The following is a 14,717-nucleotide window of genomic DNA, read 5'->3' as shown; positions in this document are numbered from 1 at the left end:
GGCTCAAATATGTTGGACTAGTAGGGGATTTTGGTTTGGTCTGCATGTCAGGCATCTATAAACTACAACATGGGGAACAAATATAATTTTTCACACTGGAAATAAACTATTGGTGTGAGCAGTGCTGCCACTATCGGATGAGTATCAGAGTGCTTGTCTGCACCAAGGACTGCCGCACTTGGCTTCAGTGTCTCTGAATGTGGGATATAAGGTGGTGGATGTTTTGGTTTTCAGTCTTTTGAAAATGCCAAAAGACATTTTTACTTCTCCTAAGGCCTTGTTTTATTGTTCCAAACTGACCAGAAGACCACTGCGGGTTCTCTCCTTTTGTCTGTGATCTTAAAATAGTGTTGTCCCCTTTTCTCTCTCATTTTCTCAATGGTATCAAAGTGCTGCATTCCCCACTTCAGCTCTCTTTTCATGTTTTAGCTCCTTTTGTTAGTTGAGGCAGATGATGCATTTGGGATTCATTTGTAAGGGTCAAAAGCTTTTAGGTAAAACATCTGTTTTGTCAGAATAGCGCACACTGCCCCTGGTGCTGGGGAAGGAAGGGAATGCTGGGCTGCAGCGAACTTGCTGTGTAAAGGGGAAGTGGCCATTCCTCTAGGGTCAGAGTCCAGAGGATCTGGACTTTGTTCATTCTCTCCTGCCTGCAAACATGGCATCAGGAAACATAAACACCTACAAGATAAAAGCAAAACCTAATCCTAAAAAAACAAGCCTGACTATTTACCCACCCAGATCTAACTCTGGATTAGACCCATGCAACTCACACTGGAGCCTAACAGCAGCTACTGCTGTTCATGCTACTGTGAGAGAACATTCTGAGAACTGCCTTCATGGAGAGCCTAAAAATCAGGCAGGAAATCAGATACAAAGAAGAAAATGGGGTAACAAGATAGTGCCATGTTACTGTAAGAAGAGCATAAATCTTTATACAAGGGGGCAGACTGGAGAACGTCAGGTATGTACATAAAATAGTAGGTTGTTGCAACAAACCCTGAATATTTTGTTAATCTTTGCTGTTGCAACAAACCTGGAATATTTTGTTAATCTTTGCTGGGAAATCAGCACGAAAAATTCATCACTGCATAGTCAACTGTCGTATCTGTGGCCCAATCTACTTGACCCAGCCTATGATAAAAGGAAAGGCAAAAGAGATACTGATTTCTGATGGACTTTCCCTAGAGAACATGCTGTGAGAGGGATGGTCTTGCTTGTCAGTTTGCAGAGCACTGCAGAGTGTCTGTGGGTGTCCACAAGGCCCTACAGATCTCCCTCTGTATGTTTCTCTCTGCCTTCCTTCTTTTCATCCATTTAACATAAAACGTGACTGTTTTGTAGACCGCATCAGTGAAGCTTCAGTCCCATTCAATCAAAGCTAAGTGATATGGCTTGATATGGTGATTCTAATTTCAGATGCTCCGTCTTTTATCAGCACCAAATTGGTGTAACTGAGCACAAATACTGACTAACTCTGCAATCCCTAATTTTCTTCTCCTTCTCTCAGGGATTTCCATGTGTGAATGTTTAAAAGAAAACCTTATTCGTGCTGGAGTGGGGAAGAAAGGAACTGACAATCTGGGAACACAAAAAGAAAAAAGGGGGAACCTTAAAATATGAAGATTGGCCAAGTCTTGAATTCTGAAGGTGAGACTTGTGCAATGAATTCCCTTCACCACTCTTCGGAGTAGAGTTCACACAGTTATCTGACACCATGCAGCATACTCTCTTCTGCTGTATGACTTATCTGTCAGATCCCAGTTTGCCTGGGAGGACAAGAGGCTGTAGCACAGGGATGCAACCTGGAAAAACCTCCTTCTGCATGGCTCCCCATCATCCTTTTCTGCCTGGCTACTTATCCACACACCAAATGTTACACCTACTTTGGGTTTTTCACACACTTCGACTGGATAAATTTCAGAAGTCAGAAGGAAGAATAAACATTATAGACATTAGGTAGATCCTTCCACACAAATTGTCTGATGGAGAGGAAAATGGTATCTTCTGCTTTCAGAGAAAGCAGTTGGAATCAAGCCCAGAAACTTTTTGCAGATACTTTAACTCAGCCACTCTGCACACCAACCTTTAGGCATAAAAATGATACAATATTAAAAAGAAAGAGGTGCAGCAATTTCAGTTAAAATTGCACTCGTTATCACAATTTCACATTTCTCAGCTAGGTGTGTTTCAGCTCTCAGCTAGAATGTACTAATTGTAACTTGACACAGACAATATTGTTAAAAAGGATTATGCAAAAAGGTAACACATAATATTCTCTCCAAAAGTGAGAACTGTAGTCCAGCTTTGGAACAGACTGTGCTTCCTACTGGCTTTGCTGAGAATTTTCTTTTGGATTGATGGGCAGCATGCAGTTCTCAGAGCTTTCAGCTGGCCACTCCGACAGGTGATGTGGTATCTCTATTTCTTTAATCCTTAGTTCCCTGTTGCACTGCCATAACCAAGTGGACATATTTCAGTGGTGAGCAGACAGAATCGAATAATGTTCTGGGGGACAGAAGGGTGACTCAGCAGTGTGCATTACAAAGAGAGTGGCCAGCAGGTTGAGTGAGGTTTTCCTCCAAGACTCCTCTGCCCTGGAAGGGCACATTTGGATCACTGCGTCCAGGTCTGGGCTCCTCAGTTCAAGAAATACAGAGAACTTATAGAGAGTCCAGTGGATGACTGCAGAAATGCCTGAAGGGCATTCTCATGGGGAAGACTGAGAGTCCTAAGGCTGTTCAGGCTGGAGAAGACCGAGAGGGGATCTTATGAATGCTTATAAGAATCTATCAGGCTGGAGACAACTGAGTGGGGCCAGGCTCTTTTCAGTGGCACCCAGAAACAGGACAAGGGGCAATGGACACAAACTGGAACATAAGAAATTGCTTAGGAACACGAGAAAAAAGATTCTTATTTTGAGGGTGACAGAGCACTGGAGCAGGCTGCCCAGAGAGGTGGCAGTCTCCTTCTCTGGAGATATTCAAAATCTGTCTGGATGCTTTCCAGAGTAGGGAACCTTCTTTAGCAGGGGGTTGAACTAGATGATCTCCAGAGGTCCTTTCCAGTCCCTATGATCCTGTAATCCTGTGATTCTCTGAACAAAATGCAGGCTAAGCTCACCATTGCTATGTACTTTTTTGTAACTGGCTGTTTTCCTGCAAATTGGGCATGGAAAGCTGCCAGATCCTAGTGGTTGCCTTTCACGCTTCTATTGTGCAGGTTATTTCAGTAGTTACAAGGCAATGAAGCTATCAGACACATATATCAACTTACAATTGCATGTGTACTTTCAGAACCAGTTTAACAACAGCTTGTGTTTGTGCATCTGTTGAAGGGTTCAAACTTACACACTGAAAGAAAAGGAAATGCAGAACAGGCACCTGCATTTGTTGTTACAAGTCACTGTGATCCTGTTCACTACTGTGGTGCTTCGTAAATTTTTATAGAGCCTGTCTGACTCCAGGAGCTGGTGGCTGGCAGAACAGTAAGAAATGCTTATATTGAGGCTATCTAACAAACAGTATTTTAGAGACAAAAGGCAAAAGGGCAGAGAGCCTTTACGAAGGTGCTTCATCAGCACTGTATCAGTCTATTGCTATCTTCCACCTGGCTACCCGAATGTTCTTAGTAAGCATATTTTTGCCTTTTTAGGGTGGTCAAAGATCATTTGCTCCTTATGGTAACTTACTGAAAGAAATCTAGAAGCACAGAATACTACATTATCAGAATAGTAAAAAGTTATGTATTATTTACAAGCACAGTGTGAGCTGTCAGGTCAGTTAAATCAATTATTCACCATTTGTTCAATTTAGCTGTGCATGAATCTTCATTTTCTCACTCAGCAAATTCCAAGTTTACCACAAAGCCTTCTGCCATGTCTGTAATGAGAACAGACTGAAAAGTATAAAAAGGCAGACAGCTTACTAAATTTATAAGCAATTGCTCAAAAAATAATGCTCAATGTCTATACTTCATCTGGAGTACGATTTTTGAGCATAAATCATACATGATATAAATACATATATCTATAAAATTTACATTTCAAGATAGAAGGATTCAATTCTATCCAATTTTTGACTGTCAGGTAGAGTAAAAGACTGAGACATTCCTGTAGCAAACTGAGTGACTGAGGAGGAATTAGCAGATTTAAAACCAGAAAGTGCCGTTATGATCCATGACCACTTGGATCACAAGCAGATAAAACCTCAAACAGGAACAACTGCTACAAATCCATGACTTCTGATTGAACTAGACCATTTGGAAGAGCTTTCAATTTGGCCATACCTTGATGTTTCATATCAATGGAAAGGTCAAAAAAGAAATAAATGCTTCATTGTGCGACTAGACAGCCAGCAGGCTAGATTCAAAATCTTATCTGTTCCATGATGTACAAATTGAAATGCATTGCTAGGAAAAATTGTTGGTATTAGAGACTTAAGTGTAGCATGTTCAGGAAGCATGGAAACTGTGATCTTACCTACATTAACTATATGCACTTTGGCCTTGCCCAAGAAAAACCCCTCAGCTAAAAAGTCAAGAACAATCTCTTTTCTTCTCATACCTGGCCTTTCTTGACTGGTACTGTGTTAGTGGATTAGGAAAAATAAACATATGCATGAAAATGACTCATTTGTTTATTGATTTATTTGTTTATTGATTAAAAATGATCTTTCATTAGCTGCACAATGGGAGCTGGCCATATATAACTTTAGAGTGTCCCACTTGTGAAGCAAAATGAGTTGGCTCAAACTACATGAAACTTGTCAGCTTCCCACCCACCCACTGTACCCACTATAGTTGTCATTAGCTAATTGCTTTCTGTAGTAATCATTGTTTTATTCACTGAAATGTTAATAATGAAGCCTCTGGTGTAGCAAGTGAGAATTTTCTCTCTATACTTCTCTCCTGGTGCATGGAATTCAATTATAAGAAAATATTAAATCATACCATCATTTTATTTTCTATGCCCAAAATTTGAGATGAACAGAATTCTTCAGAGTAATCAGAAGGTCCAGATTCTGCATTTTATTTAACATTGTGTAGGATGCAGCTTTACCCCTTGCTCCTTCAGAAAAACATTTCCAGTTCTATGCACATTGAATTAAGCTTACATAGCAAAGATGTCTTCACTGAGCCCAGATGTCCTCATGAACTGCCCTTGTCACTGTGTAGTCTGAAGGTGAGTTGTATTACTAGGAGTAGAAACTGGAAGTGTGATGGAATTGAGCAGAATAATTATAACACGTGGAAGATATCTCCTGAACAGGCAGAAATATGGCTGAAATCTGCAAGGTCTGAATTCTAGCATTTCACTCACATTTCATTCTGATAAATCCAATGGGTTAGAAATAAAAAAAAAAAAGAAATAAGGCAATCTATGCAATCTCCAGACTTGCCAAATAAAGATAGCATGAGTTGAGATGAAGGATGTGTATGCATTTTCATAGTCCTTCATTTCTGACTATCATAATTACTATTGGTCTTCAAGGCCTCTTACCATACAGAGTGATATTTTTTAAGCAGGGGTGATATTGTTTCTCTGTAAGGAAGCGTTAAGAGTTACCTTAGTAGAAGAGAGAGCTTTTCAGTCTGTCTATATTAAATAAGGAGACAGTGGAATAGGGAAGAAATGGGCTGGTTACTTTTAAGAAAATTTGAGCATAGGGGAATATTTATGTGCTCTACAGCAAAAGAACAGCTGGAGGCAAGTTGCAGTTCCTGCATATGCAGGAATTTGTGCTCATTGTGAGACTGTCCATGTGGTTGACTGGACCAAATTACATCAAATGAGACAAACAGTTCACTACTACAGAGCAGCCTGCTTTCAGTGTCACAGTTATAACCTTCTTGTGTGACAGATTGAAACACAAATAACCAGTGCAAATTACATATAGGCACATAGACAAATTGCATATAGGCAAATTACATATAGGAAAATACAGATTATTACATAATAGGTTGAGTGGGAATGGTCACAAGTTGCAGCAGGAGAGGTTCAGGTTGGGTATAATGAAAAACTTCTTGTCCGAAAGAGTGGTGAGGGATTGGAAGAGTCTGCACAGGGAGGTGGTGGAGTCACCATTCCTGAAAGTGTTCAAAAAGTGTAGAGATGAGGCATTGAAGGACATGGGCAGTATTGGTGGTAGGTGGACAGATAAACTAAGTGGTCTCTTCCAGTCTTAATGATTCTATGATTCTATATAAGTCCTGGAACTTTAATTTCAAAGAATGGTCTGGAGAGATCTTTCAGCATAAGTGCTGAATATTCAAAATTCATTGGAACCTTTATATTTCCTAGAGGAGCTTGGTATGGAAGAGGAGTTTAACTTAAAGCATCACTCATGTTCTACATATTATATGATTCTTATTCCCATTTCAGTAATCAGTGTTCTTTTCTGTGCCTTTTGTTTCCTCATTAACTGGACCAGGACACTATATCTCTAAAAAGGTAAGGACATAATATTTTCAAAGTATTCTGAAATATCATTTTAAATTATTATATTTATCTGTCTTTGAATGTAGCTTGTTTGGAATCAAAACAATACACGAGAGATCCCAATAAAATATCAAAAGCCACCTCAGAAAAACAGCTTTATGAAGTCATTAATTCTTTAAAAGCTCATCAGTTTAGTTACTTACTGAAGACACTTGCTCCAGAGAGGCTCCTTCAAGATTTTTATCCCATGGATATTAACATGCCGAAGTACGTTGCAAGTCTGACATTTTTTCCCTGTCTATCCATGCAAGAATGTAATCGAAGAAAAAACTAAATTAAACATTTATGATGGAAGCTGTATGAAAGCTGAGATAGTAGCTAGTGCTAATGTGACAGCTTTCCAGTCTGGTACCTCGCAGACAAGCTTTGTTCCTGTCTGTTCTGCCTATGTTCCTTCGCTATTTAAAAAGTATTTTCGTCGAGAAAACATCCCCTGCTACTCAAGTAGGAACTGATGTGTTTTCTGCCACTTCTAAAAATGATTTCTGTTTCTAAATGGCAAAGTCTGCCTAGTTGCTTGAAGCATGTACAACTGTGTAGCCAAGAGAGAAACTGACCAATAGTCTCAATTGTGATTAGAAGACAATTGGTCCCTCATACCTGTCTTCAAAAAGTGAGAGCACCTGGCAGCTTCTGAAATAGCCAACTTTCTGTTCCTTCTCTGCCACGATGGTGGGAAAACTGGATTCCAACACAGTGCTTCTCAGAAATAACTACAATTGTGACTTCTTTAGTTCAAAGGTCTGAAGCAATGCAGAAAAGATGACACACATAATGACCCAACCAACACTTTGTAACTCTACAGTGATTCTTCAAATCCTGCTTTGACATCAAGCAGCTTCAATTTGTTGCAGGTACAAAGGAAGGAGTAGAGAGGAAAAGATAATTGGGACAGTGCTCCCATTTGAAAGGGAGCTTATGGTTTCCTGCATGGATGGAGATTAAACATGTCTTGCCTACTTGGCACTGACCACATGAAATACAGTATTAGAGAGACTTTCTGAGCAAGGACTTGACAGGCAGACATTTAAGATCGTTGATTTTCTTTGCATCTTCTAAACTAGAAGAGAGATTTTGGTGAGGGATGATTGTAAAATTAAAAAAAAAAAAAAAAAAAAAAAAGAAAAAAAAAAGAGAGAGTTATAACAGAAGTAAAAGGAACAGCTCTAAGCCCTGAATCATCAGGAAAACCAAACAAACTAGACTTTCACTGTTTGTGGTCACTGCTGAACACCTACAGTACAGTGTAGGAAATGGACCACTGTCTAATGTATTGTGTTGTCCCGAGACTCAGAATGCTGCTAAGTATCCTGGATGTTCTTTCTCACTCTGAGCTCTCTATGGTCTCTATTAAAGTAAGCTCATTCTATGGAGGATGAGATATTTTTCCATGAGCCACTTTTCTTCTCTTAAGGGTCCTCTCAGGGCAACTGCTAAATTGTCCTGCAAGGCTGACTATGCCCTGATGTCAGAGCATACCAGCTGAAATGGTCAGCAACATAAAATCAACTGGAGATGCTATACCAGAAGAGTATGTTGGCACTAATATTTTCCAAATAAACCCACTCAGGATAAAAATAAATTTTTTTTTTTTTTTTTTTTTTTTTAATAATGTCATATTAAAGGACAAGCATTGCATCAGCAGACTTACACAACACATTAAAAATCCCAGGGAAACAATACATCACACATGAAGAGCTTCCTACCAGATTCATGCAGTTAATGAAATTCTATGCAACTTCTTCCAGGAAAATAGCTTGCGTACTCTGAAGCTATATCTAGGATTTTTACAAACTGTTCTGCATGATTCATTCAGTGCTCGGTAGATTAGATGTTATTGAATTCACATGAGTTCATGTTAAATAAAGTGAAACACAACATCTGCGGCTACTCATCACTCAAACATATGACATCCATTGCCAAACACAAGAGTGACTCAGTAATGTTGTAATTACCAAAGTGGGTCAGTGGTGAATTAGAAAGTGGAGATTGTTATAACACCAACTCCTTAGATTATCTGTGATCAGAACAGGCTATCAGAGTTTGTTATATACAGCAAGCACAAACAATCCTGGACTGTGCACAAGGAATATGCAGGACTGGCATTTCATCCTGTAAAATGTAACTGCACAGAAAAGTGTAAGATGGAGCAGCCTTGTCCCACCTGTTACAGTGGATTGAATGGCCTGTGCTGCAAGTGCCACTGAAATTCAACAGAGACTGGGGAGAAAAAAGGGGAAACTGTGAGTACTATACCTGCTTCTTATTTCTGACTCTAAACTTCCAATGATTTCTTCCCAAATGGCTGTTCAGAACTCGGTCTGCACTGTGTTTTGCCAGGGCCAAGCAAAGAAACAGAAGCAAAGGAAATGAATTAAAAACAAACAAACAAAAGAAGTAAAAAGCAATTCTGTGTCAAGTAAGAGCCAGAACATGAGATCAGTGTGTACCAAGCACAACTAGAACAAACTAGATATCACAGTAAGGGACATGATTTAGTGGGCATGATGGCAATGGGTTGATGGTTGGACTGGATGATCTTAGTGGTCTTTCCAACCTCAATGATTCTGTGATTCTATGGAAAGCTGGGAGACTACAGTTCCAGATAATTCAAAGCTGTGTTATTCATGGTATGATAGCCTGCATGGCAAAGGTCAATCTCAAGTCTATGCACCATGCAAGCTAGAAATGCTGATGTGCATCAAGAGGAGACAGGGCTATGTGACTAACACGGTTTGGCTTATTTGGACTTTCCTAGCCTGCAGGACCAGAAGCAGTTGGGAAGAAGAGAGTGGCCTTTGGCACACATCTACTACCATCTCAAACTCAGAGTTTCCATTCCATAGGAAGACATCTCCACTGCTCAGTGCCCCACCCCTGGCATGTGCATACTCATTCTTTGTTTTGATAAGCAAATCAGTGAGTGCTTTAATGTATTATACCTGGGGGAATTTAACTCAGAATTCTGTGCTCAGGTTCCAGGAGGATGTAGTTAATTTTTACACCAGCAATTTGTGTTTTGTTTCTTTTCCAAATAGGACAAAAAAAGTTAGAGGGTGGATTTTTGCCTGATTTCCCTTCTAAATCGCCATTTATACCCTGACATCAGATGACATCAATGGAACTGTCAAAAAATCTTCTTTTTGCAAGATTTCAGAAACAATGCAGATATAGGTAAGGTAAGAAGACACAGGAGTCACTGCCTTGCCCTTACTCTCATCCTTGTTGCTACCCTCATGAACATCAAGAAGCCCTGCCTCACAGCCACCAAAGAATGAACATTTGGCTCTTATACTACGTTCACACCCTCTGCTCAGCTCTTATCCATCTAGAAGCATCTAAAAGTTAGTTTTGGCCTCAGAATAAGCATAAAATTTCCTTTTCTAATACAAAAAAAGCACTTATCTTTCAAGGGAACAGCAGAGGAGGGTAATATACAAAATTAGATATTAGTTGTTTCTCACTTAAGAGGGCCTTGCTCTGAAATCTGAACTCTGCCCTGGCTGACATAGCAGCCACCATATCCTTGTCAGACTTAGGTTTTTGGGATGCTGAGCTATGGAGCTGATGAATGTGAAAGAAAGTTCAAAGAAATTGAGTGATGATTTCAATATCACCAGTCTTTCACAATTGGGTGAAAATAGCACAGCACCGTGGTTCAAATCAGTAGTTGATAGCTGACATTAAGAGCCATATACCAAGTCACCCAGATCCATTTTTCTTCCTCCCAAACTCTTTATCTTAATGTTCATTAACTTACCTGCTGTTACAGCAAAGACTTCTGCCAACTCTTTGCTCTGATTTCCAGATACTCAGCCCCTAAGAACACAGTGCTGAAGACAGGAGGCTTCAGCAAGCTCTTCAGGCAAAATTTGAGAAATTTTAATAGCAGAGGAGTTTAGGAGTGCAAATGTCAACCTTTATCTGTTACACCTTTCTAGGAGAGCTATTTATAATGCACCTACCAACCCAGTTGGCATGAGGGAAGCAGGGCCATGGGATAGAAATGGTCCACTTAATGCTGAGGCTGGCACTTTGTGAGGCCACCTCGGGTCAGGGAAGAGGGAAACGGATCCTCCATAAATAGCAAATGTCTCACAGCTAAAAAATCGTGACAAGTCTTTCATTTGAAACAACTGCAAGGAGGGTGCTGAGAAGACCGAAACTCCAAATATCCCTTGTTCAGCAAGCTGCCTGGCTGGGCTAAGAGCATGTTGGATCACGCAGTCCTTGAGTCAAACATGCTCCTCTGTTCACTCTTCCTTGATTTTATAGCTGCTTTTTATAACAAGCACACAGGCACCTTACACTGCTGGGTGTGCACTGTAATTAGATTTTAGCTGCTGCTTCAAACTGCAGCTGGTATTTTTAAAAAAGCTGCAATGTTTTCGTTTCAGTTTTCACTACCCTTGAGGCTACTTCTGGCATTTTGGGGCAAAAAGAAAAGCAGAGCACCCAGATGAAGCATTTTTGAGTGTGCTTGTGTTTTTATGGGAGAAGAGTGTTTGAACCACACCCCGAAAGTTTTCAGTAGAGCCAACCACTGTACTGAGATATGGATTTATAGGGCAGCGTCAGCTCTCCTCCTGGGTCTGCCAAGACTCATGTGTCATAGAATCATAGAATCGTTGAATGGCTGAAGTTGGAAGAGACCTTAAAGACTACCAGTTCCACTGCCCTGCTCTAAGCAGGGCTGCCACCCAGCAGATCAGGCTGCCCACGGCCCTATCCAGCCTGGTCTTGAATGTTTTCAGGAATGGGAAGATGCCCCAAACACAAAATGCACACAACCCATTCCTCCTCCAGCAGTTACCACTGCCTCTTGGCATCTCTGTGCCTCCTGCATTGATCACACACCCCCTCTCCTTCACAACCTCTGAACTTCTGGACCCGGGTAGCCCAGCATGTGGGCCATCTGATCAGCACCACTTCAGCCATGGGCTCAGCTGTCCTGGCCTGGCCCCGCCAATGCTGCAGTGATTTATTTACTTTTTCCTCCTCTGAGTGGCCACATGCCCATCAGTGAGCCCCTCCCTGTCATCTGACCACAGATAGCACTGACTCGTGCATCAAAGCTGAGGTCTGTATTCGGTTGCAGATGACAGCTAGCAATCAGCTTTTTCCATGTGTGCTGTTACTTATACCACTTCATTCGGGCCAGCATTTGGCCAATTTTATCAACTCCATCTCTGCTAGTATGAGACACAGGCATTACAGGCTCAGCAAAGGTGTGTGAGGCCCTCCAAGCTTGTTGGACTAAGGATCACATTCCAAACACTGTGCAGATTTAGGGCCATCAGATCTGACCTCCTGAGTGATGCAAGACATTGACATCCATGTGGGCATTCCTACATTCAGCACTGGTCTGTTTGTGCAAGATGGCAAACAGGGAATTGTATGGAGCAGATAGTTGACCATGAGGAGGTACCAGCACTTCAGCAAATAGGGTCATTCACTGCTCCCATCCCACCCAGTTTTGCCCTCTGAGACTGCAGTTAATTGAGAAAGTCCTTGAATCCAAGTAGCTGCCGTAAGACCCAGTCCCCAGCCTTCAGAGTTCAAGGAGGAATTCGGGGTGGCTCCTGTGTGATCCTGCTTTTGGCAGTCACTTCTGATAGAGTGGAGGATGGCAACAGATGAGGAAGCAAGGGGCAGGCTGGACTGGTGCCCAGGGGCAAAGGGGTGCATTCCTCACGTTGTTATAAACACCAATGGTAATTACAGGATCATTTGGGTTTGATTTCAAACAGCACTAAAGCCCCTTTCTGCCACTTCGGACACAGAAGACAACCTATCTAACTAGACAGAAACAGCCTGTAAGAAGATGGCTGTGGCATGAGTGTGAGCAAGGGAGAAAATGCTGATCCTCTCAGTGCCTTTCTAAAGGGCAGGGTGAAGATAAATATACCCAAGACCTCCTGGCTGCCACTTTCCAGCCACAGCAAGGCAGGTTTGTTGTGTGGTCTGGGAGAACAGGTTGAGCTGTGGTCACCGCTGAGCAAAAGGTGACAACTGCAGATAAGGAGAGGGGCTGGGGGTCCTGCCCAGCACAGTTCTTCTCTGGCAGGATGCAGTGACCTCGGATAAGCTGACATTGAGCAGTTTTGCTCCTAGCTCCCATTGGGATGGGAAAGCCTGGAGGCAGGCTGGGGCTGGAGGAAGCTGCAGCTGCAGCCTGGAGTGCTCTGGCTAATCTCTTCTCAAAGCCGCTGAGATCTGGACAGCCCCAGGCTGCCTAAGAGCAAGGGGAAGAGGAAAGGTTACAGAAAGGCCTGTGTGCCCTCTTCCTTCTTTCTTGCCCGGAGCACACAAGGCTGATTTGGGTTTGCTGGATTTTTACAACCAGGGTGTGTTTCTGCAGAACAAATCGTGGCTCTCAGCTCTGTAGGACAGTTTAGAAGAAAATCAGTCCTTCCTTGCCCCTGCTTGCCACAGCAGAGGGGTCTCTGTGTCAGGACCCCACACCCAACACAAGACCAGGGTCTGGAGGTGATGGAGGCAGACAGGGGCGACCCACCCCAACGTTTCATTTCGTGGATGCCATGCTTCAAAACTTGCTACGCCTGTTGGCTCTTTTGTTTCGTGACATTTAACACTGAGCGTTTACAATCCAGAGCAATTATCTTTTCCTTCTGCTTTTAAGGAGGACTTTGGCAAAGGAAAACACTTAACTTTCGTCTCTTTTATTTCTCCCCACCCCTGCCTCCTTCCTGGCTGCCGGTGGGAAGGAGGAGGGCGGGTGCCCCGGCGGTCTCTCGGCAGGGACATGCTGCCATCCAGCGGCTGCGGCCACGCGGCCCCGAGGATGGGAATGTCCCGGAGCACCGCGCCCCGAGCTGCCCTCCGGGGGCGGAAGATGCTCCGAGGAGTGGTGTTGGGGTCCGATCCAGCCCCCTTGCCCCACTGCTCTTGTAGCCCTTCAGCAAAAATGTTCATGGAAGAGAGAGAAGAGCATGCCCTTTCTATTTTGAATATCTTTTTTTCTGTTTTCTTCTTCACCCCTGGGTGGACAAACATTTGATTTTAAAAGATTAGGAATTTACAAAGCTTTCTAAGTGATGACACCTAGGAAACCCAGCTTCATCTTTTCTGAATTGCTGATTCTTCCTTAAATTAGTGAGTGTTTAGCAGCAGTGGAGGTCATATCCAAGGCAAGTTCGTACACTGAAGTGAAATCCCTGGGAATTCACAGACTGAGTTGGAAGGGGCCCTAAAAGGCCATCAAATCGAACTCCCCTGCAATGAACAGGGACACCTACATCTCGAGCAGGTCAGAGCCCTATCCTCCTTGACCTTGAATATCTCCAGGGACAAAACATCCACCACATCATCTGCAAACACTCTCTTCTTTATGTGTCTCATGCACAACAGAGGTCTCTAAACAGGACAAACTTGCCAGCAGTTGACACCATGCTATTATATACATCCCACTAACTGAGATGATGTTATCAGCTCAGGTATTCACAGAATCACAGAATCACAGAATGGCCAGGGTTGGAAAGGACCTCAAGGATCATGAATCTCCAACCCCCCTGCCACATGCAGGGCCACCAACCTCCCCATTCAATACTAGACCAGGCTGCCCAGGGCCCCATCCAGTCTGGCCTTGAACACCTCCAGGAATGGGGCATCCACAACCTCCCTGGGCAGCCTGTTCCAGCACCTCACCACTCTCTCTGTAAAGAACTTCCCCCTGACATCCAACCTAAATCTTCCCTCCCTCAACTTAAAACTGTTTCCCCTTGTCCTGCAGTTATCTACCCTTTCAAAGAGTTGATTCCCCTCCTGTTTGTAGGCTCCCTTTAGGTACTGAAAGGCAGTAATCTGGTCACCCTGCAGCCTACTTTTCTCCAGGCTGAACAAGCCCAGCTCCCTCACCCTGTCTTCATAGGGGAGGTGCTCCAGTCCCCTGATCATCTTTGTGTCTCTCCTCTGGACCCTCTCCAACAGCTCCCTGTCCTTCTTGTACTGGTGGCTCCAGACCTGGACTCAGTACTCCAGATGGGGCCTCACAAGAGCAGAGTAGAGGGGGACAGTCACCTCCCTGTCCCTGCTGGCCACCCCTCTTCTGATGGAAGAAGTCCTGCCCATCCCACCCTCTGCCCCTCTGTCCACCACTTCATCCTTCCCTGTCTTCACTTTGCCCCTGAAGTGTATCTGTATGTTTCATTTTCATACAGGTTTCTTTCCTGAACAGAGATTGCCAGATAATTGTACT

General features: G+C 42.9%; 1 long non-coding RNA gene across 2 annotated transcripts; it reads left to right on the top strand.

Moving 5' to 3' along the window:
* Positions 1–640: 640 nt before the first annotated feature.
* Positions 641–9,522, top strand: LOC128091570 (uncharacterized). Of its 2 annotated transcripts, XR_008211462.1 has the most exons (3): positions 641–964; positions 1,511–1,650; positions 6,383–9,522. It is a non-coding gene; the product is annotated as an uncharacterized LOC128091570 (long non-coding RNA). The 2 variants fall into 2 exon arrangements; XR_008211461.1 differs by lacking the exon at positions 6,383–9,522 and having other exon boundaries at positions 1,511–4,628.
* The last annotated feature ends 5,195 nt before the right edge of the window (positions 9,523–14,717 follow it).

The sequence above is a fragment of the Tympanuchus pallidicinctus genome, unplaced genomic scaffold, assembly GCF_026119805.1.
Source record: "Tympanuchus pallidicinctus isolate F22 unplaced genomic scaffold, pur_lepc_1.0 scaffold5, whole genome shotgun sequence".
Taxonomy (NCBI): Eukaryota; Metazoa; Chordata; class Aves; order Galliformes; family Phasianidae; genus Tympanuchus; species Tympanuchus pallidicinctus.
Note: the sequence above shows the minus strand (reverse complement) of the source record. Positions and strands in the feature narration are given on the sequence as shown.